General features: G+C 41.7%; 1 long non-coding RNA gene across 1 annotated transcript in view; it reads right to left on the bottom strand.

The window, feature by feature from the left end:
- Positions 1-3,558: 3,558 nt before the first annotated feature.
- LOC138148498 (uncharacterized) overlaps positions 3,559-20,875 on the bottom strand; it is a 36,114-nt gene continuing 18,797 nt past the window's right edge. Inside the window, exon 3 of the long non-coding RNA XR_011165078.1 lies at positions 3,559-3,836. This is a non-coding gene — a long non-coding RNA (uncharacterized lncRNA). The remainder of the gene's footprint in view (positions 3,837-20,875) is intronic.

Consider the following 20,875-nt stretch of genomic DNA (forward strand, 5'->3'; position numbering starts at 1 on the left):
TTCTTCATCTTTATTGAAATGCTTTGGTTACAGGAACACAGGATTGGATAAAAGAGTATGACTTCCATCATGGAAAGTGGATAAAATAGATAAAATCCCATATTCTTGGAGTATTAGGGATTTGTTTTATAATGATTCTTAGAGCACAGAGTATGTGCTTAATAAATGCCTGTCCATTGACTCATTCACAATGGAACTATACCCAGTATTTCCACTGCTACTCAATAAAAATGATATTTGACATTTGCAATATGGAATATGGTACCATCCATAAATGGTACCTTAAAATGCCTTACATGACAATTTATATAGGGAGAGGGAAAGAACATAGATTTCTGTGATTTTTTCAGCCTGTCTTATCTCCTGGGGAGCTGGCAGTCTGTTTCCAGATGGCCCTGAGTCCTTATTCACAAATTAGCTTCTGGACACTCTTGCTTTGGCTACATCTCCCAGATCCCCTCCAGGCTTATTATTCCAGGCTCCAGAACCTATGAATAGCTGGGAAATATAAAAGCAGGGCTAATTTTTCCCAAATCTCTAGAAGAGAAGGGGTTACTGCTCCCTTTTCTCATATGGAGAACTGACATCTGGAGAGATTCACTCAAATTGCTTCCCTTCCTCCATTTGCAAATTAACAGATTTTCTAGAACCTCCAAGTTTCTCCAAGTTACCCCAAAGGCAGTGGGAACACAGGAAGGAAGTCAGGGTCTTTACACAAGGCAAGGGAGATGCCCAGTGTTTGTAGCTGGGGGAATGACAGCTTTTTAAGGTTTGTGAAGGGAAGTGATTCTAGAAACTGGTCTGTCACTGTAGTGAAATGGAAAACATTTGCAGTCAGAAAACCTGGTTTCAAATACCACTTCTCTCCTAACTACCTGTGTGATCTCAGACAAGTCCCTCTACTTTTTCTGAACCTCAGTTTCCTAATATGAAATGAGGGTGTTAGACTCTAAAATCCTTTCAAGTTCCTAAAATATCGGGGTGGAGAGATGTTAGAGGGGAAATCCAATCCAACAAATAAGGCTCTCTTCTAGGCACAGATATACCAAAACAAAAGTGAGAAAAAGTACCTTTTTCAGGGTGTTTACATTCTAATTTAAATCTGTAAATAGATAAATTAATATAAGAAAGCTTGAGAAGTGATACAAAGCTAACAACACATGTATCGGCATTTCCTTCCCATAATCTCCATGACTGGTTCACAACTTGCTGTGACCAAAACATTTCAGCACCTGGTTGTGCTTAAGCCTGGTTCCCCCATATATACTAATGCCTCTGGAGTCAAAGGACCTGGGTTTGAATTCTATGACTATGTCAAATTGGCAGCTTGGACTATAAATCAAGAAAGAATTTTGGTAGGAAGTGGCATGTAAGCTGAGTCTCAAAGAAAAGCAAGGATTTTAAGAAAGGAAGGTGAGGAGAAAGTACATTTCAGGCATGGGGGGGGCGGGAAGCAAAGGTCCAGAGGTGGGAGATGAGATCCTGAACTCAGAAATCTAAAGTAGGCTTGTTTGCTTGAAATGTGGAGTGTGTGAAAGTGACTGATTAGATGTAAACATAGACTGAAGACACTCAGAAGGGCTTTGAATGCTGTGCTGAGGAAGGTTTATTTTTATCCTAGAGTCATAAGGAGCTACTGAAAATTCTTGAGGGGGAGTGACATGATGAGGGGCCTGTGCCTTCAGATTATTTCAGCAGATATATATATATATATATATATATATATATATATATGTATGTATGTGTGTGTGTATATATATATATAGAGAGAGATATCTATATAAATATATATATATATGTATATATAAAATTCAACTGGATTGGAGAGGGGAGAACTGAAAACCAGGACAACGTGGGTTTTTTTCCAGTAAGATGTGATAAGGTAAGGGCCTAAACCCAGATGGTGGCTGTGTGAGTGGAGAGAAAAGGGACCATATCAAGTTGTTTTTGTTTTGTTTTGTTTTATTTTTTTTTAGTGGGAGAGGGAAAGAGTAGAGATGATATAATAAAAGAGAGGAAAGGTTAGTGAAGAGCCAAAGCCAGGAGTCTTAACTTCAGGTCAGTTTCCTTAGCTTCCCCTTCCTTACCCTCCGGACTTCACAGCCTCAGCCCCTAGTGTGGTCCCTCCTCCTGCACATTCCTACTCCCATCAAGTCTGGCGGATGGTTCCCTTCTCCACAAATCAGGCAGTTTTATGGGCTGTAGAAACACTCCAATTGTTCACTCAATTACCCTGAGTGGAATGAATATATTCATCTCTCTCTTAACTCCAGTTAGAGGCTCAGGCTCCCCTCCCCCATGCTAGGGTTTGCGTTAATAATGCAGGTTCAATAGATATATATATATATATATATTTTTTTTTTTTTAAAAGAACAACCCCAGGCGGCTCGTAATTTCTCTCAGCACTAGCTCCCCCTCCCCCTCTCACTTCTCCTCCTCTTCCCTCAGAGACAAATGACATGTGCTAAGTCCCCTTCCCTCCCCCACATCAGGCCAACAGCTGCTTAAAATTTCTCTTATGATAATGCCAGTCGCCCCTGATTAATATTGATTTTTCCTTTTCCCCTACTCTTTAGAAAGGTTCTGTCTCCCACTGGTCGTTGGCTGAGCAAACTCAATCAGGCCCCGGGCAGGAACCACTTCCATCAGCTAATGCAGTGAGGGCCTCTCTGGGAGAAAGGAAGGAGAGAAGAAGAGAAGGGAGGGAGGAAAGAGGAAAGGAAGGGATTAAGAGAAGGAGAAAAGGAGGGAGAGGGGGAAGGAATCGGGAAAAGGAGGAAGGGAAGGAAAAAGGAGGGAGGGAGGGAAGGAGGAAAGGGAAGGAAAAAAGGAGGGAGGGAGTTAGAAAAGGACCAAAGGAGGGAGGGAAGGAGAGGGAGGCTATCTCTCATTCTCTCCCCCCTCCTCTCCCCTAGTGACAGCCGCCTCCAGCTTAAACACGTTCTGCCCCAGGCTTCCCCAGCGCTGGTTAAAAGCTACCTGAGGCTTTCTCTTTGTAGAAACGATTTTCTTTTATGGAAAACCAACAAAGGCTCTGTCAAGATATTTTTCATCGCTTAGCAAGGGAGACTGTCAGCTTCGTAGTGAAGCAGGAAAAGGGAGGGGAAAGGGAGTGGTGGTAGTGGGGAGAAGGAGAAGGAGAGGGGGGGGAGGAGGGGAAGGGAGAGAGAGAGAGAGGAGAAGAAGCAGAGAGAGGGAAAGAGACTGGGGGTGGGGGTTGCCCCAACTTTAGGTATCAGCTTCAGTAACTGAACCCAGCGGTGATGCTTCAAGGCTCTGGCACTATTTGTTTCGCTTGAAAAAGGCAATCAGCCTAATGCCCCATAATTACCCACCCGGTAGGTCACCTCGAGCGAGTAACGGAGCACTGAGCCAGCCTCAGCCCCTGAGAGCCTAAGTCTGGGCTACAGGAAGGAGGCCAGTGGTAGCAGCCCCTGACAATCTGGGCCGGGCCAGCTGTTTCGGGCCCTTTCCATCCTCCCATTTCACTACAATTCAACGGATTTCAATTCAATTCATTTTATTTAAATTCAAATTAATTCAATTCACTTTGTTGTAATTACATTCAGAACAATTTATTTTGTTTCAAGTTAATTGTTTATTTTAACTCTTTTCCTTCCAGGGTAAATTAATTCCATTTATTTCCATCCAATTTCATGCAGCTCAGCTCAGTTCAGTCTGGCACGTAATTCATTTCACTTCATCCTTAGTCCAATTCAGTTCAGTTCAGTCCAATTCCGATCAGTTAAGCTTATTTCCATTCAGTTCAGACAATTCAGTTCGATTCATTCATTTCATTCAAGTTCAATCCAATTCAGTGCATTTCAGTTGGGTTCCTTCAATTCGATTTAACACAATTTAGTTTCAATTCAGTTTGCTTCAATTCCACAAACATTTATTATGTATTTGTGAGCAAAGCACTATGCTAGGAACCAGGAGATAATGACATTTATGTAAGTATCTGAACCTTGCCCCCAGGGAGCTTGTTGTCTATTAGGGAGAAAAGACCAATCCCGATTACTGTAATACGCAATATGATGTGTGTGTTCTAATGAGGGAATGGTCATTACTGACAGGAGACATCAGGAAAGGCTCCCTAGAAGAGTCAGGCTTGAAGATTTAGGTAGGAATTCAATAGACAAAACTAGAGGGCATTTTATGTACAGGAAATGGCTTTAGCTAAGGTTTGGAAGACGAGAATGACTGAGTGTGTTAGGGGAGGGGGTTGAAAGAGAATTAGCTGGCATAAAGTATATGGGCAGGAGTAGAAACAGAAGTTGGCATATGTGTGGGAGGCAGTAGTGCTTGGTTCAGCTAGAAGGACAAGGCATTGATGGGATTGTAGCCGTATATGTGGCAGTTAATTTTATGTAAGATACAAAGAAGAGGAAAAGAGTCCCAAATAAGCGAATTAAGGTATAGGACCAGCATGCCTTATCTTCCAGCCAGGGACTAGGAGGAACAAAAAAGTGACTTGAAATTTCTTTGAGGTGCATTTCCCAGATCTCCCCATTGGGCTGCTCCCTGCTCCAACCTATGGCGTTGAGGTAAGAAAAGGGAGTGGAGAGGGACAGAAGAAATAGTAGAATATAAACTCCTTGGGGGCAGGGATTGTTTCACTTTTTGTATCCCCAGATAGCAACTTACACATAGTAGGTTCTTGATAAATGTTTCTTGATTGCTTGGTTGGTATATTCACATGTCCCACAACCAGGTGATGTGGACACCACTGGCTGACCGATGAAGCACCAGCCCAGCATTATGTGCCTGCTACAGATCAACCTCCCATGCCTTTCTCCGGTTTCTCCCAAGCTTGGTTTTCTACACCCAATTAAGTTTTCAACCAACACAATTTGGCAGCTTCCAAATTGCTTCCCATGGTCATCTTGGGATTCCCTTGCAGGGTTTGCTGCCAGGGGAAGCCTGGGGTTTGGATGTCTGGGCTGTGCCAGCCAAAGCCCATGTGATCCTGGGCACTGAGAGCAAATTGAACTGGGCATTACCAGGCAGTTGATGGGTGTGGGGGAATAATTGACCTATTGCATTGAGAGGAAGCACTGAGGAGCTGAGATGGGCACAGAGTATAGGAGAGCAGGGCTTTGGAGGAGTGAGTAGAGGTCCAACACCTAACACATAGTAGGTGCTCAATAAATGTTTATTGACTTGTCTTAAAGAAACATTCCATTTGGGCATGGGGTCAGGGGAAAGCTTACAACTGAACTTTAGACCAGCACCTGGGAGATTTTTTATACTCTCTAACAAGCTCCTCCAAATGTTATTGAGTTAACAGCTCCCTTCCCTGCTACCACCTCAATCATACACTAGTGTCTGTCTGACTTCCAAGGAACCCATTTCCCCTAATCGTTACATTTTAGAATGGCTGAAACATAAACAGCCCTCCCTCACTTAAATCCAATTCACTGTCATCACCTTCCTGACATCCCGGTCCTCTTCGAGAAGGAAGAACAAATGACAACAAGGTCTTAGAATGAACAAACTTCTTCCTCTGTTCCTTTGTTCACTGCAAACAAAGGTTGAATTTTTTTTTTAATGACTTAAAGGTGATTACAAGATAGAAGGAAAATATTAAATGGAAAGCACAGAACTGGCTAATTGCATTTTGGAACATGAAAATCTTGTCTTAAATATCCCAATCTAACCACAGAGGCTCACCCAATGACTAGAGAGGGTGACACCTTGTTCCCATCTGATCTCAACTTGAACTCGAGCCTCCACCATTCTTATGTACCAATCCTCAAGGCTGACCAGCATCATCTTTTAGTACAGGGCTGCTGCCCCTGTCCTTTGTTCTAATTAGATTATAGGTCTGGCCTTGCCACAAAGCAGCCACCATAATATTATGGACACAGCCTGTTAAAGACCATAGCATCATTGATCTAGAAAGCATCTTAAGATACTGAGTCTTATCTAAAACATTTCCAAAAGACTCATGATGGAAAATGCCATCAACATCCAGATAAAGAACTATGGAGTTGGAATGCAGAGCAAAGCAGACTTTTTTCTTTCTCATGGCTTCTCCCATTCATTATAATTCTTCTATATACAGATCCCACAACCAGGTGATGTCCCACATGTGACTAATATGAAAATATGTTTAATAGGAGTGTATATGTAAAGCCTATATCAGATTGCAGGTTGTCTTGGGGAGGGAGAGGGGAGGAAGGGAGAGAGAGGAGGAGGAAAAATGTAAAACTTATAGAAGTAAATGTTGAAGACTAAAAACAAATAAATTGAATTAATAAAAAAGATGCTATGTTCAAGGGATACTCATCAACTGAGGAATGACTGAAAAAGTTGTGGTACATGACTGTAATGGAATATTACTATGCTGTAAGAGATGATGAGCAGATTCCAGAAAAACTTGGAACTGATGCAAAGTGAAGTGAGCAGAACCAGAACATTGTATGTACTAACAGTATTACTGTATGAGGACCAACTGTGAATAACTTAGCTTTTCTCAGCAATACGATGATCCAAAACAATTCCAAAGGACTCAAGATAAAAAATTCTGTCTACCTCCAGAGAAAGAATGAATGCAGTCTGAATACAAATCAAAGCACACCATCTCTCTCTCTCTCTCTCTCTCTCTCTCTCTCTCTCTCTCTCTCTCTCTCTCTCTCTCTCTCTCTCTTTTATTTTCTCTCTCTCTCTCTCTCTCTCTCTCTCTCTCTCTCTCTCTCTCTCTCTCTCTCTCTCTCTCTCTCTGTCGCTGTCTGTCTGTCTATCTCTCTCTCTTTTTCTCTCCCCCCCCTTTGGTTCTGTGTCTTCTTTCACACCATGACTAATATGGTAATATATTTTACGTTATTGAACATGTATAACCGATATCAAATTGCTTATTGTTTTAGGGAGGGGGGAGGTGAGAGAGGGAGAGAGAAAACTATAACTCAAATATTTTTTAAAATAAATGTTAAAAATTGTCTTTACATGTAACTGGGGAAAAATAAAATATGATGGAAAAAAGATATTGAGTCCAACCTGTTCATTTTACAGGTGTAGTCTGCACCTTATGATAATGATGTTGCTATGATAGGCAAGGAATTGTTACTCATTTCCCAGATTTGAATTCCTATTGTCTAACCAGAGTGGACTTAATTCTGATCAGGCTAGAAGCCAGGGAGGAGGGAGTTTAGGGAACAATCTTTCCCTCCCTGTGTACTGGCTGAGGGGAACATACTCTTCCTTTTGGGTCTGCTTTTCTGAACCTTCACCTGGGTCATGCCATTAACCTTGGGCATTCTCCAGGGCTCTGGCCTGACCCTCTTTCCCTTTATAGTCTCTTTCTTGGTAATCTCATCAGCTCTTATAGGTTCAAGTGCATCCATGCAGTTGATTCCTGGATCTATATATGGGATCATAATATATCCCCAGCTCTAGGAGGGCATCATCAACTCCCTGTTGGACCCCACAAACTGGATGTCCTGTAGGCATCTCAAACTCAACATGTTCCAAACAGATTTCATTATTTCCATACCTCCCCTAAACCTCCTTTTCTAAATTTTCCTGTTATTACTGTGATGTTCTCAGTCACCCCAGGTTTGCACCCCTCATCCTTACTCACCCCAACATAACCAATCCATTGCCAAATATTGCTAATTTTATAATTCAGAGAGCTAGGTGGTACAGTGGATAGAGTGCTGGCCCTGGAGGCAGGAAGACCCAAGTTAAAATCCAACTTCAGACACTAGCTGTGTGACCCTGGGCAAGTCACCTAACCCTGTTTGACTCAGTTTCCTTATCCGTGAAATGAGCTGGAAAAGGAAATGGCAAACCACTCTAGTATCTTCACCAAGAAAACACCAAATAGGGTCAAGAAGAACCAGACAAGATTAAAAAGAACAACAAAAGCTGCAAAAACATTCATAACATCCCTTATCCACTTCCCTCTGCACATACAGTCACTGCCTTTATCTCCTCTCATCTGGATTATTGCAAGAACATTCTTGTTTCTCTTTCTGCCTCTAATGTCTCCCAGCTCCAATCCCTCCTCCAATCAGCTGCCAAAGTGATTTTCCCAAAGTGGTCTGCCCATGTCAACACTGTGCTCCTTAAACTGCATTGGCTCCTTATTACTTCCAGGATCAACTATTAAGTCCAGAGGCATGTAGAGCTCTGCATAACCTGGCACCTCCCTGCCTTTCCAGTTTTCTTACATTTTACTGCCCTCATTGCAGTCAGTATGGCTGTCTCCTTGTTGTTACATTCATACACAACACTCTATCTCTGCCCTTTTACACTGGCTGGCTTCTATGTCTGGAATACTCTTCCTCCTCACCTCCAGTGCCTAGTTTCTCTGGTTCCCTTCAAACCTCAACTCAAATCTCACTTTCTTCAAGCCCTTCTTTGTCTCCCCACCCTCCCCCCACCTATCTGATAGGCTCCTTGGAAGATTGGGGGAATTTGTTTGGTTTTCCCAATCCCAAGAAACCAGTCACCCTGAAGAGGAAAGAGAAAGGGGATGGGACAGTAGACTGGTTTTACCTTCTTTTCCATCTTCTTCCTTTTTTCAGTGTGGTATGATGGACAAAGTGTTGGAGTTGAAGTCAGGAGGACCTGAGTTTTAATCTTACCTCAAATACTCCTTTTTATAGATAAGGAAACTGAAACCTGGAGATGGACTTTGCCCAAGTTTTCCCAGAAAGCAAGTGACCAAAACAAGATTTGAGCTCAAGGCTTCTGACTCCAAATTCAGGTCTCTTTCCACAGTAAGATGTTGCCATTCAGACTCACTAATGTGTTCATGTACCCATGTATGTATTCCCATAGTCATACTTAAACACACACAAACACACACGTGCCATAAACATTCATCTATACACATAGCTATAGTGACACACCTACACGTAAATATATTCACTCATACAGAAATATATATGCAATATATAGTAGATACAACATATACCATATGCAAATATATACTCTATACAACTATATGCTAAATATAACATACATGTTATATACAAATAGACTGTAATAATATGTAATGAAATATAGATACATCTGCACTCACAGATTCCTTTAATATAGGCAAATTCCCATTCCCCCTGCCCACTGTCACATGGATATGGACACACAGACACAGCCACTGAACTCTTCAGTTCTATTCCTGTTCTTCTCCCCAGAATAATGGTGACCAGAAGAGGAAGAGCCCAGAGGGACGGCTGGGATATGGAGCAAGATTAAAAAACCCAGATGAGTAATGGGATATTTAATAAGTGCTTCTACAGAGGGAGTGGGGCGGGGATGCTAACGAGGGCTGAGTGCCAAGAGCAGACCACAAACACAGAGCAGAGCCAGGACCACCAGGAAGCTGAGAGGTGGGGAAAGAAATGCCATGTGAGGGCAACCCTTCCATGCTTTCTCTGTATCTCTACAGAATTCCTTTGGGAGGGGGAAGGCTAGCACTTTGATCCCCTCTGGAAGAGAGAGTAGCTCTCCTGAGCTCCAGGATGGACAAGGCAATCTGGCTTCAATGTGAGTGCAGCCTGGTGTGGGGGCAGGGCAATGAAAGGGAGCCTGCTCTCCCCTCACCTGTTCCTCTCAGAATCTCTCATTCCTTTTAGTTGTTCAATCATCATTTTCGAAGAGGACCAATGACCAATGGGGTGATGTCTTGACTTGCTCTTAAATTAGATTTAAAGGAGGCAGGATTGCACAAAGTCATCTGGCTCCCTCTTTTTTTCCAGTCATTGAAGTCCAGTGTCAGGACAGCTGTCGATGGCCCCAGATGCAGTGGACGACCTTAGCATCTTCAATGCCTGACCGAACTCTACGCACTCCACAGTGCCTACTTCAGCCACTTCCATGGCTGTTGGAACAAATTGTTCTCAATTGCCCGTTCCATCAGGGCAGCTTTCATATTTTTGGGGTAGACACCCCCCTAATTCACCAGTGGGTTTGAGACCCCTTGGCTGTCCTCAGCCTGCTTTAGTGCATCTGCCAAGATGGTGTTACTGAAGTGTGGCCGTTCTACTTGCAACAGTTTCCTGGAGTCAAAGGTGAGAGTTGTGTGAAAGGTGGATGCGCATCCCTGAGAAGGGCTCAGCAGCTCTCACACCAGAACTTCTGAATATGCCATCCACCCCTCTGGTTTCTATTAAAGCTTAATTCAAGGATCAGCTTCTGCATGAGGACTTTGCTGATCCCCAGGGCACAGAACCTCTTCCCCCTGGAAATTACCTGGTATTTTGGGAAGGCTATATATTTGTATATGTTATCTACACATAAATACACATATTGTCTATGTATAGTACATATATATGATATAAAAGTAATACGTAATACATATATTGTCTATACATAAAACCTGTCTAGTGGACAGAGAGCTGGATCAAGGCCAGAAAACCTTGGTCCAAGTCATGCTTCTCATACATAATGTCTGTGTGACCCTGGCCAAGTCACTCCCGTTGCTCTAGGCAATTGTACAAGACTAAAAGTCATTCAGTAAGCAAGTCAATAAACACCTACTAAATGCTTACTATGTTCCAGAAACTGTTGGGGTTACCAAAAAAAGGCAAAAGAAAGTCCCTTCCATAAAGGATCTCTACTGAGAGAGTTAACACCTAATTTTGTACAAACAAGCTATGCATAGGATAAATTGGAGATAATCCACAGAGGGAGGGCACCTAAAGTAACGGGGATCAGTGACAGTGTGCATTGGTAGAAAGAATTCCTCATCTGGTAGTTTTCTATATCACTGAAGCCATAGGTCCAGATTCTATCCCCCAATTTGTTCAGTATGTACAGTACTACTTCTGGGCAACGCACACCAATTTAACAATGATAGGTTTGCAGGTTGGGTCCCCAGGGGTGTGATAATTCCCCCTGTTTCAAGGTACTGTGTTGGGTCAGACTTCTAAACCTATAACTCATGAGCCCCCACCAGTGTATTCAGTTTTCATACTCAGCCAGTAGTCTCAACTAGCCCATAACAAAGGCAGTTATTAGGATGGACAAAGTAACAGTACCTCTAAAACATTCCCCTAATGAACCTGGAGCATATTCTCCAACTAGCACACACAGCACCAATGGAAAGAAGGAGCAAAAATTTAGAATATACTGGTAATAAGACATATTATATGGGGAAATTATGAGGTCAAGGGAAATCATGCCTCTGCTACTGTAGGACCCTCCACATCCACAGGAGGCAGTTGGTAATGATCCAAGGTTTTTGCCCCATTTTATTTTTGTATCCTCAGTGACTAGGTTAGTGTCTTGCATATAAGAGGCAGTTAATAAAATGCATATTTGACTAGATTGGATTGGAATATTATTTTACTTAAGTATCTATTAATGACACTAATCTAGGCATTTCAATAGTGTTCATATTAATGGAAGTAATGCTTTGATTGAACTTTGTCTCATGCAGATTATACTTAAAGTATTGTGTTTAGTTCTTAATACAATATTTTAGGAGGGACATTGACAAACTACAGCATATTAAGGTGTATGAATAGAATGATGAAGGGATGACTGTATATAGATCTATAAGAAGGTAAAGAAGCAAAAGCCAAGAGATGAATAAGAGCATAGGAGTCAAATTAATTATAAAGGATGTATGAACAAAAACACTGCATCCAGAGAAAGAACTGAAAAATAGAAGTATGGATAGAATAATTTTACATATATAAACCTATTTGTGGCTAATGGTAGCCATCTCTAGGGTGGGGAGGGGAAGAGGAAAAAATAATTTACATGATAATTTGTTGTATATTTGAAAAGAATAGCAAGTTGTGCATAGTAGATTTGCAGTTTCATGTGAAATTATCTTTTTATTATATTGTGTTGTAGAAATACTTGTTTTATTCCATAAATTAAAAATTAAATTTAGTAATAAAAAATAGATCAGTAATATCTCACTCATAGGGAAGTCCTTTCAGACAATTTATCCTAGCTTCAGGATGCTTGTAGGTCTCTATCCATTTAAAAACCGTAAGTCAAGAGCCACCACCATTTTTCTGGTCAGTGAGAGAATATAATTTGCTCAAAGCACAGGCATTTAACAAAATAGCATAGTTAAGAAAAGTAGCAGTAGGACATTTCCCCAAAAAACCATGATGCCATGGTCTTTTACAAATGCTCAAGGCATCAGTGAGAAGAGTGGGCACAACTTGGGAACATACAAAGAAGGCCACGCATGGGTAACACATATGACCAGGGCACATTGTTGGAGTGGCCAGGACATACTTATAGAGGGCAAGTCTTTCCTCTGATGGTATAGAACTATTAAGGTTGTTGGATATATTGTTGTTTCTTTCTCACAGCACCTAGCAAAGGGATGGGCCCATAGCAATGACCAATTTTTTCTTTGTTGGTTCAGGGAATGTAAATTTCCCAATTTATCTGTCATGGAAACAAGACAAGAAGGTGCTTGAGGTAGACTGGGTAAAAGGTCTGGCCTCTCCTGTGATGAGCTTCCCCTCTCTGTTTCCCTCCACAGACAAATATTTGGAGTGTTATCAAAACTTCCTCAGCCCCCCATCAAGCAGTGTCCCTGTAGTAACCTGCTTTCTTTAATCTGGCATTCACTACCTCTATCTCAAGGCCTTCTCCTCCATTTTTGATCTGTACTTTGGCAGAGTCTTGAGGACACAGGCTTATTTCGCACTCTGTACCATCATACTTAGAAAAGTCCAGGAAGTCTTGGAGAACATAGCAGGTAGGTAGAAAGCTGACAGTTTTATTCACTGGGGTCACCACCAGTTTTGCTTTTCCAAAGTACTGAACTACTGATCTATTCATATTTACCCTTGATCCTGTCCCAGAATGCATTGCCATTCTTTTCTGGCCTGGACCTCAAACCTGTCCTCTTCTTCATGCTAAGGTCACCCCCAAATCAGGAAACTTCAAGTCTAGTCTCTTCCCACTAGGCATGGAGACAAAGTATACTGCAAGGAAGGATCAGGGGAGCCCAGGGGAAGTGTAGGTCGAGCTGAAGGAGATACAGCTTGGCTCCCTTATGATTTGGGGCCTCTTTGGAAACTGTGGACTGGTATTCTTTCCATAACCCCACATCTTTGTTTGAGAAGAAACCAGGTAATCAAGCACACAACCTTACAAACAACATACAGGTCTAAACAGCTTATTCTAAGATATGCTAAGCAATGCTAACAGATAAACACCCTCAGAGAGGTCAGAGGTTTGTTTTTTTTTTTAGACAGTTGGTCCAATAGGTTTATAAGTCCTAGCTCCAGAAGCAGGAGAGGCTTGAGTTCGAATCATGACTGACACTTAACTAGATGTGTGACTTTGGGAAAGGAACTTTACATTTGAATCTCAGCTTCCTCATCTGTAAAATGGTAATATTTGGATTACCTATTTCACTGGGTAATCATGAGGAAAGTGCTTTGTAAATCGTAAAGCTCTAAAGAAATAGAAATTATTGTCTTCCTCTTTAAATCAGCTCAAGATGTGAAATTCCAGGCTTTCATTCCAACAGAGAATAAATTCATTTTCCATAACCATCATCCCGAATTTACATAATCTCAAGATGGAGACATCATACATTACTTGTTGGCTGGATTTCAGGGACAGATAGATTTCAGAACTTGGAAAGGGTTTTGAAAGTACTCTCAACAGGGATGTTTTACTTTTATTCAATGACTTGAAAGCCATAGGTCTAACTACCATCTAAACCCAGATGTTGTCTAATATAGTCAAAAGTCCAGTGGAAAATGTTGACATCTCTACCTAACCTTGGGAAGACCTTTTCAATATTCAAAATATCTCTGTTATCATCAGTTTGGGGACACCTTCCATTGATACGGGTTGCAACTCCTCTGTGTTTCAAAGTCTTCATGAGTTATTGAGGCCACAAACAATTACACCCTGTTGGTTATCTCTGTAGAAGCAAACCTCTCAACACTTAACTTGACTGAATCTCAGCCAGGGAGTTCCATGGAGCTCGTTTGGGTAGAGAAAAAAAAGAGTCCAGGCTCTGGAGCCAGGGGACTAGAATTCAAGTCCCCCCTACATAGCTTTGGGCAAGTCACTTAGACTCTCTGGGTCTCAGTTTCCTCATCAGTAAAGTGGGAGGGTTAGACAAGATAGCCTCTGAGCTTCCTCTTTGCTCTAAATCAAGCATCCAATCACCCTATGACAGACATGGAGATTATTGCTCGACTGTGCTTGAATGTTCCAGTTGAGCAGGACCCATCAGAGTTTGTATTTTGCTGGCATGGAAATAAATCTCTGATTCTATAAAGATCATCTAGAGGGAAATAGAATTCACTTTCCAGCCAGTTTGGCCGCAATGCCTTGATTCCAATTCAACAAACATTTATTAAGCATCTGTTGTGTTGAGAGGAAAGCTACTCCATAAAGCAAAGAATATCTGGATAGAGACATTATATAGGCTGTTCCCTTTAATGCAGTTTCCATTGTATGCACAGTATAGCTCTCTCTTCTGATATTATATGTTCTTTCTTCTATTTCCCCAAAGCAAAGAACAGAGTTAGAAATCCTGTGCACTACTCTCAGGTCTGTGTGATGTGAGTCAAAACACTTCATTTCTCTAAGCCTCAGTTTCCCTATCTGTAAAATGAGAGGGTTGGATGAAATTATCCCTAAAGTCATAACCTCAAGAGAGCTCATGCTAAGGAAGAACTTTATTTTTTCAAAATTGATATATTTTGTTTTTATATAAATTTCATTTCTTAATATCACCTTTCTCCCTTACAACCAGAGAGACAAAATCAGTTCAGTATAACTAACAAAGACATCAACTAAGTTGGGCAGTATGTCCAAAATCCATAGTCTCCCACATCTTGTTTTTTATTTTTATATTTTACTTTATTTTCCAATTTATTACTTATTTTTAGCATTTTTAAAATTTTGAGTTTCAAATTCTTTCCCTTCCTCCAGCCCTTGCTCCACCCCCTGAGAAGGTAAGCAACATGACATCAATTATACATGTAAAATCATGCAAAATATTTTTCCATATTAGCCAAATAGCAAGAAATGAAGAAAAATAAAGCCAGAAAATAATAATTCAATTTACAATCAGGGCTCATCAGTTTTCTATTTAGAGGTGGAGAGCATTTTTTTTTCATCATAAGTTTTTTGGAATTATCTTTGATCATATTATTGATCAGGGTAGCTCTTTCACAACTGATCATCATTATAATATTTCTGTTACCATGCATAGTGATGTCAAGGTTCTTCTCATTTCACTTCACATCAGTTCATATAGGTCTACCCATGTTTTTTCTTTTCTTTTCTGAAACCATTCCCCTCATCTTTTCTTATAGCATAAGACTATTTTGTCTATTACAATCATAAACCACAACTTATTCAGCCATTGCCCAATTAATGGATATCCCATCAATTTCCAAATTTTTGCCACTACAAAAAGAGCTGTTATAAATATTTAGCTAAATCCATAATCTCCCACCTATGCAAAGAAATAAGGGAACTGTATTCTCATATCTCGTTTTTCAGGTCCAAGCTTCATTGTAATTATATGATATTTATTTTCCATTTATTTCTTGTTCCTTTCACTTTTACAAAGTATCCCATAAGTATTATTGTAGTTTTCAGTTATTAAAGGCTTTTTGGAACAACCTATATTGTTGTAGTCATTGTATATACTTTTTTTTCCTGGTTCTGCTTACTTCACTGTGTATTGGTTTATATAAACCAAGGAAGAACTTTCTAACAATTGGAGTTGTCTAGCAGTAAAATTAATCAGAATAGCAGCAGAAGAATAGAATTCAGACCATCTAGTCCAACACAAACTTGTAAAGGAATCCCCTCTACAGCCCCCTTAATGAGCACTTATTTAGCCTTTGTTTGCAGACATGCAGTGATAGAAACCTACTTTGGGAAGCTGACCATTTCACTCTGGAATAACTTCAGTTCTCTGGAAGTTGATATATTGTTTAGCTGTTTTTCAGATGTGTCCAACTCTTCACAATCCCATTTGGGGTAATCTTAGCAAACATACTGGAGTGGTTTACCATTTCCTTCTCCAGCTCATTTTACAGATAAGGGAAGGGAAGCAATCAGGGTTAAGTGACTTGCCCAGGGTCACACAGCCAGGAAGTGTCTGAAGCCAGATTTTAACTCAGGAGGAGGATTCCTCTTGCTTCTAGACCTAGCGCTTTATCTATTGTACCACCTAGCAGCCCCTGCTCTTTTCACCCTCTGAGGAAGCAGAACGATGTTAATCCTTCTTCTACATACATCTCTACCAGTCATTATGCATTGCTTAAGAGATTTAAATCTTCTCAAGCTAAACTTCCCCCTTGAGTCAACAATCTCCATGTAACATGGCTCTTGAAGCTTCCCACCATACTGGATGCCCTCCAGTTTCTCAACATCTTTTCTAAAACATGGCGTCCAGATCTGAGCACACTGCTCTAGATGGGTTCTACTTAGGGCAGCATGCAAGGGCGCCATCAGTGCCTTCATTCTGGATACTGTGTCTGTGTAGCACAAGAACTAGTTACTTTCTTCGACTGTTACATTACACTCAACTCATATTGGGTTTGTGAATGGTGAGTGCCACATCCCTGAAAGTGTTTCTAGACTGTCAGAAAGGTTGCAGAGGATTCATACTTTGGCTGAGAGTTTGGTTGAGATGGCCTTTAAATTTCTTTCTGACTCAAAGAGCCAATATTTTTGTGGGCTTAGAGATGACCTAGTCAGGGTTTTTCCAGGTTAAATGTCCTGAAGCCTCCCTCCAGTCCTGGAATTCATACAGAGAACTTCTGAAACAGCTCTCCCTCTGTCTGGGCAACTTGTAGGAGAACATCCATTTAAAGAGGGTGCCCAGGATGTGATGTTAATGGGATTTAAGATCTTCCCCACCCATTAATAGGCCTCAGGTGGAGCCCATTAAGAGAAGTTTGCTTGTAGGAAGGCTTTCACATGTTTTTCTAATTTTTTAATTTTATTTTATTTTTATTTTTTTGCTTTTTGGAGGGCAATTGGGGTTGTGACTTGCCCAAGGTCACACTACTAGTAAGTGTGTCAAGTGTCTGAGGCCGGATTTGAACTCAGGTCCTCCTGACTCCTGACTCCAGGGCCAGTGCTCTATTCACTGGGCCACCTATCGGCCCCATCTTTTTCTAATTTCTAATTAGGCACTGAGTCAGGAGGGTTGTGATGTTGTCTGGCTCTGAGAAATACATACATACATACATACATATATATATATATATATATATATATATATATATATATATATATATATACACACACACACACACACACACACACACTCTAAGTTGGTATTTTGCTTTGAGGCTCACTTATGAGAAGGATCTTGTGATTCCCTGGTTGAGAATCTGAGTGGCTGTATGTTCAGGACCTCTTCTTCTTCTTCTTCTTTTCTTTTGGAAGCGGAAGGCAGGGCAATTGGGGTTAAGTGACTTGTCCAAGATTACATGGCTAGTAAGTTTTAAGTGTCTGAGGTCAGATTTGAACTCAGTTCATCCTGACTCCTGACTCCAGGGCCAGTGCTCTATTCACTGGGCCACCTAGCTGCCCAATGTTCAGAACTCCTGACTGCTCAGATGTAAAGGCTCTCTTGATCCAGAGATATATGTAAAGTATATAGTTGATTCAGGCAGTCAGAGCCCTGTCTGTTGGTCTTTATTTCTCTGTTTGTATTTTCTCTGACTTTTAGGGTATTTACTGACTTTTCCCTTGAACTAGTGAATGTAATTAAAGTAGATTATTGCTCCCTTGAACAGCCATCTTTCCTAGTGAAGCAGATCTAAGACCCTGTGCCAGCTGCCATCCTGGCTGTGCCAGTGCAGTTGCCACCACACCAGACCAGCCACGTCTCATTCCTCTCCAGGTTGTACTCCAGACTTTCTCTAGATACCTTTGCCTACCACTGCCTCCCTTCCCTCCTTTTCAGCTTCCTTTTATATATTGTCTTTCCCCATTAGAACAGAAGCTCCTTTGAGGGTAGGGGCTGTCCTTTTTCTTGTATTCATATTCCCATTGCTTAGCACAGCCCTCTATAATCTGAGCCACCTGGCCAGACCTGGAGTCAGGAAGATCTGAGTTCCAATCAGGCCTCAGACACTCACTAGCTGTGTGACCCTGTGTATCAGCAATGCCATATTCACAATGCCTATGGAGATTACAAATATGCTGATATAATTATCCATCACAAAATACATCATGCTTGCCATATGGGGGAATAAGCTGGAAAATTTATTAAGATACCAAAAGACTGAGTCCCAAAACCAGAAAGTGAAAGCCATCAGAGTAGTTATGACATTGGCACAGGTAGATAAAGTAGAAAGCACCCACATTTTCAAGCCTTTGAAACAGAACAGGCTACCTCAGGCAAAGGTCCTCCTCTCCCCACTCACAGCAACCACCCAGAGTCCGGGAAGCGCACTCCCAGCAGCTCCGGCCCCTGGCAGTCCTCAGCAGGAGTCCTTAGCAGAAATTCTGGCTAACTCAAAAAGGGCTTCGAGCTGCCGCTGCCTCTGCTGCTGCCGCCGTCGCCACCACCGCCAGCCACCGTAGGAACTCTAGTTTGGCTTCCGCTTCCTCTTGCTCCGCCCCTTCCTGCTACATCAGCAAGTCCAACGAGGCATGGAAGATCTTTAAATCCCATAACCCTTACACCCTGGGCAAGTCATTTAACCCTGTTTGCATCAGTTACCTCATGTGTAAAATGAACTTGAAAAGGAAATGGCAAACCACTCTAGTATCTCTGCCGAGAAAACCCTAAATGGGGTCACAATGAGTCAAAGAAGACTGAACAACAATAACAAAGCTTAGCACAGAACAGTGCCTGGCACATAATAAGTGCTTATTGACTGACTAGTTGAAGGGAGGCCGAGAAGTCTGGTGAAAAAAGCAATGAACTTGAAAGTCATAGAACCTGAGTAAGAATCCTGGCTGTGCCATTTATTATATATGTGACCTTGACAGAAAGGTGCTTAACCTCCATGGGCCTCAACTTTTTATCTGTAAAATGGGAATATTTGACATGATGGCTTCTAAGGTTCCTACTACCTCTACATCTCAGTCTATGATACAAAATGTTTTTTTTAATGATAATTGTTAATAATTATTTATTAGTTACTAGTAATCATAGTCATGACTGGTATTTTAAAAGTGTTGTAAAGTTTGCAAAGTACTTAAAATGCATTAACTCATTTGACCCTCAACTTCTCCTACAGCTATTATGTCAGAATCAGGATTCAAACCCACAACTTCTCAGCTCAAAGTACAACACACTCTCTTCTCCATAACACATAGCCCAACCTAAAATATCACTACTATCCCCCATCTGCAATGGCATCCCTGATCTCTGCTTGTTCAGCCTGCAGTACCCAGTTTAAATTATACTTCTGTGAACTTCTACCTTTTAGAGAGAGATAGCACTTTTTATTTATGTCATTTTTGATATATCATATTTTCATTTATGATCTCAAAAGCAGAGGCTATGGCCTTACCCCAGGAGGACTGAGGACTGCCCCTGGAGGCAGCCCCACCCTGGCTATGATTGCTAATTCTGGGACTTGTTCCCAACACAGCTGTATCCATTGGTATCCTCTCAAACTCTCCCTCTCTGCTTCTTTCCTCTGTAAAAGCTCCCTGATTTTGAGCAAGGTTCCCAAGCAGCAATTGTACAGGTCCATCGGGAGAATTTCACCAACTCTCCCTTGCCATTTCTGTTATCCTGGGAAGACGGGCACTTGGCAGCAGTGGCAGGTGTGTAAGAGCACCATCTCCTCCTCTTTCATTTTGGGCAGGGCAAAGTGCATCACACAGGATAGGTAGGCATGGATAGATGGTCACCATCATAACAGATTTTGTTTCATTAGGCTTGACCCCCAACCCATCCCTCTTCCACATTTTCCTACTGCAGTCAAGGACACCGTCATCCTTGTCACTCAGGCTCTCACAACCCTCATATCATCAATTTCTTACTTTCCCTCCATTTAGGGTCAGTGGCCAAATATTATCTTCATCACTTCCCTTCTTTGTGCTTACATGGCCACCGCTTTAGTGTATCACCTCTTACCTAAATGATTCCAGTGGCCTCCTCCTCGGGCTCCCCACCTCCTCAGTCCTCTCTGGGCTTCAGATTTTCTTCATCCTGTCACAGCAGTCTTACCCTTCACCTTCACTCTGTCCCTTCAGCCTCCTTGCTCCACCTGTGGCCTTCTCAAACTAAAATTTCTCTGCATCTGCAGTGCCCTTTCTCCAATGGGTCGGTTCCTCCCAGAACCTCATTTTAAGGAGTGTGCCCAGGCCAGTCACATCATCATTCCCCTCCAGGCAACACTGTATATCCCCTCTCATGCCCACAGGGCCCATGTTTTCCTCCCTTCCCCCTTATCAGTCCTCTTTTATATGCTGTCTCTCCCCAGATAGAATGTAAGCTCCTTGAGGGCAGAGGCTGTCTCTATGCTAGAATTTGTATCCCCAGGGTTTAGGATAGCGTCTGGCACTGTTAAAGGGATTTTCCTAAAGCTTAGATCTGACCAGTCATGTACCTTCAGATATACTCCAGTGTTTGCCTGTTGACTCTAGGATCAAGGATTCATTTCATCTTTATAAAGGATATTCATCCTTTTAAAATGTTTACTTTTGTGTACATTTATAATGCACATAAGGATGGAAGTCATATGGTACTGGGGAGAGAGCCCTGGCCCAGGAGTCAAAGGACCTGGCTCCAGATATCACCTCTGAGGTAGTTAGGTGGTGGGGCAGTTGGTGGCACCATACCGTGTTTCCCCGATAATAAGACCTATCCCAAAAATAAGCCCTCCCCTTACTGTGTAAGATTCCTCTAAAATAAGCCCTCCCCCGAAAATAAGCCCTATTGAGATTGCTACTGTAATGAAGGTGATCCCCTGCGCTACACGCTACATTA

Source organism: Petaurus breviceps, unplaced genomic scaffold (genome assembly GCF_028583685.1).
Source record: "Petaurus breviceps papuanus isolate PSGF00001 unplaced genomic scaffold, PetGlider_PUasm1.0 90825, whole genome shotgun sequence".
NCBI classification, from domain to species: Eukaryota; Metazoa; Chordata; class Mammalia; order Diprotodontia; family Petauridae; genus Petaurus; species Petaurus breviceps.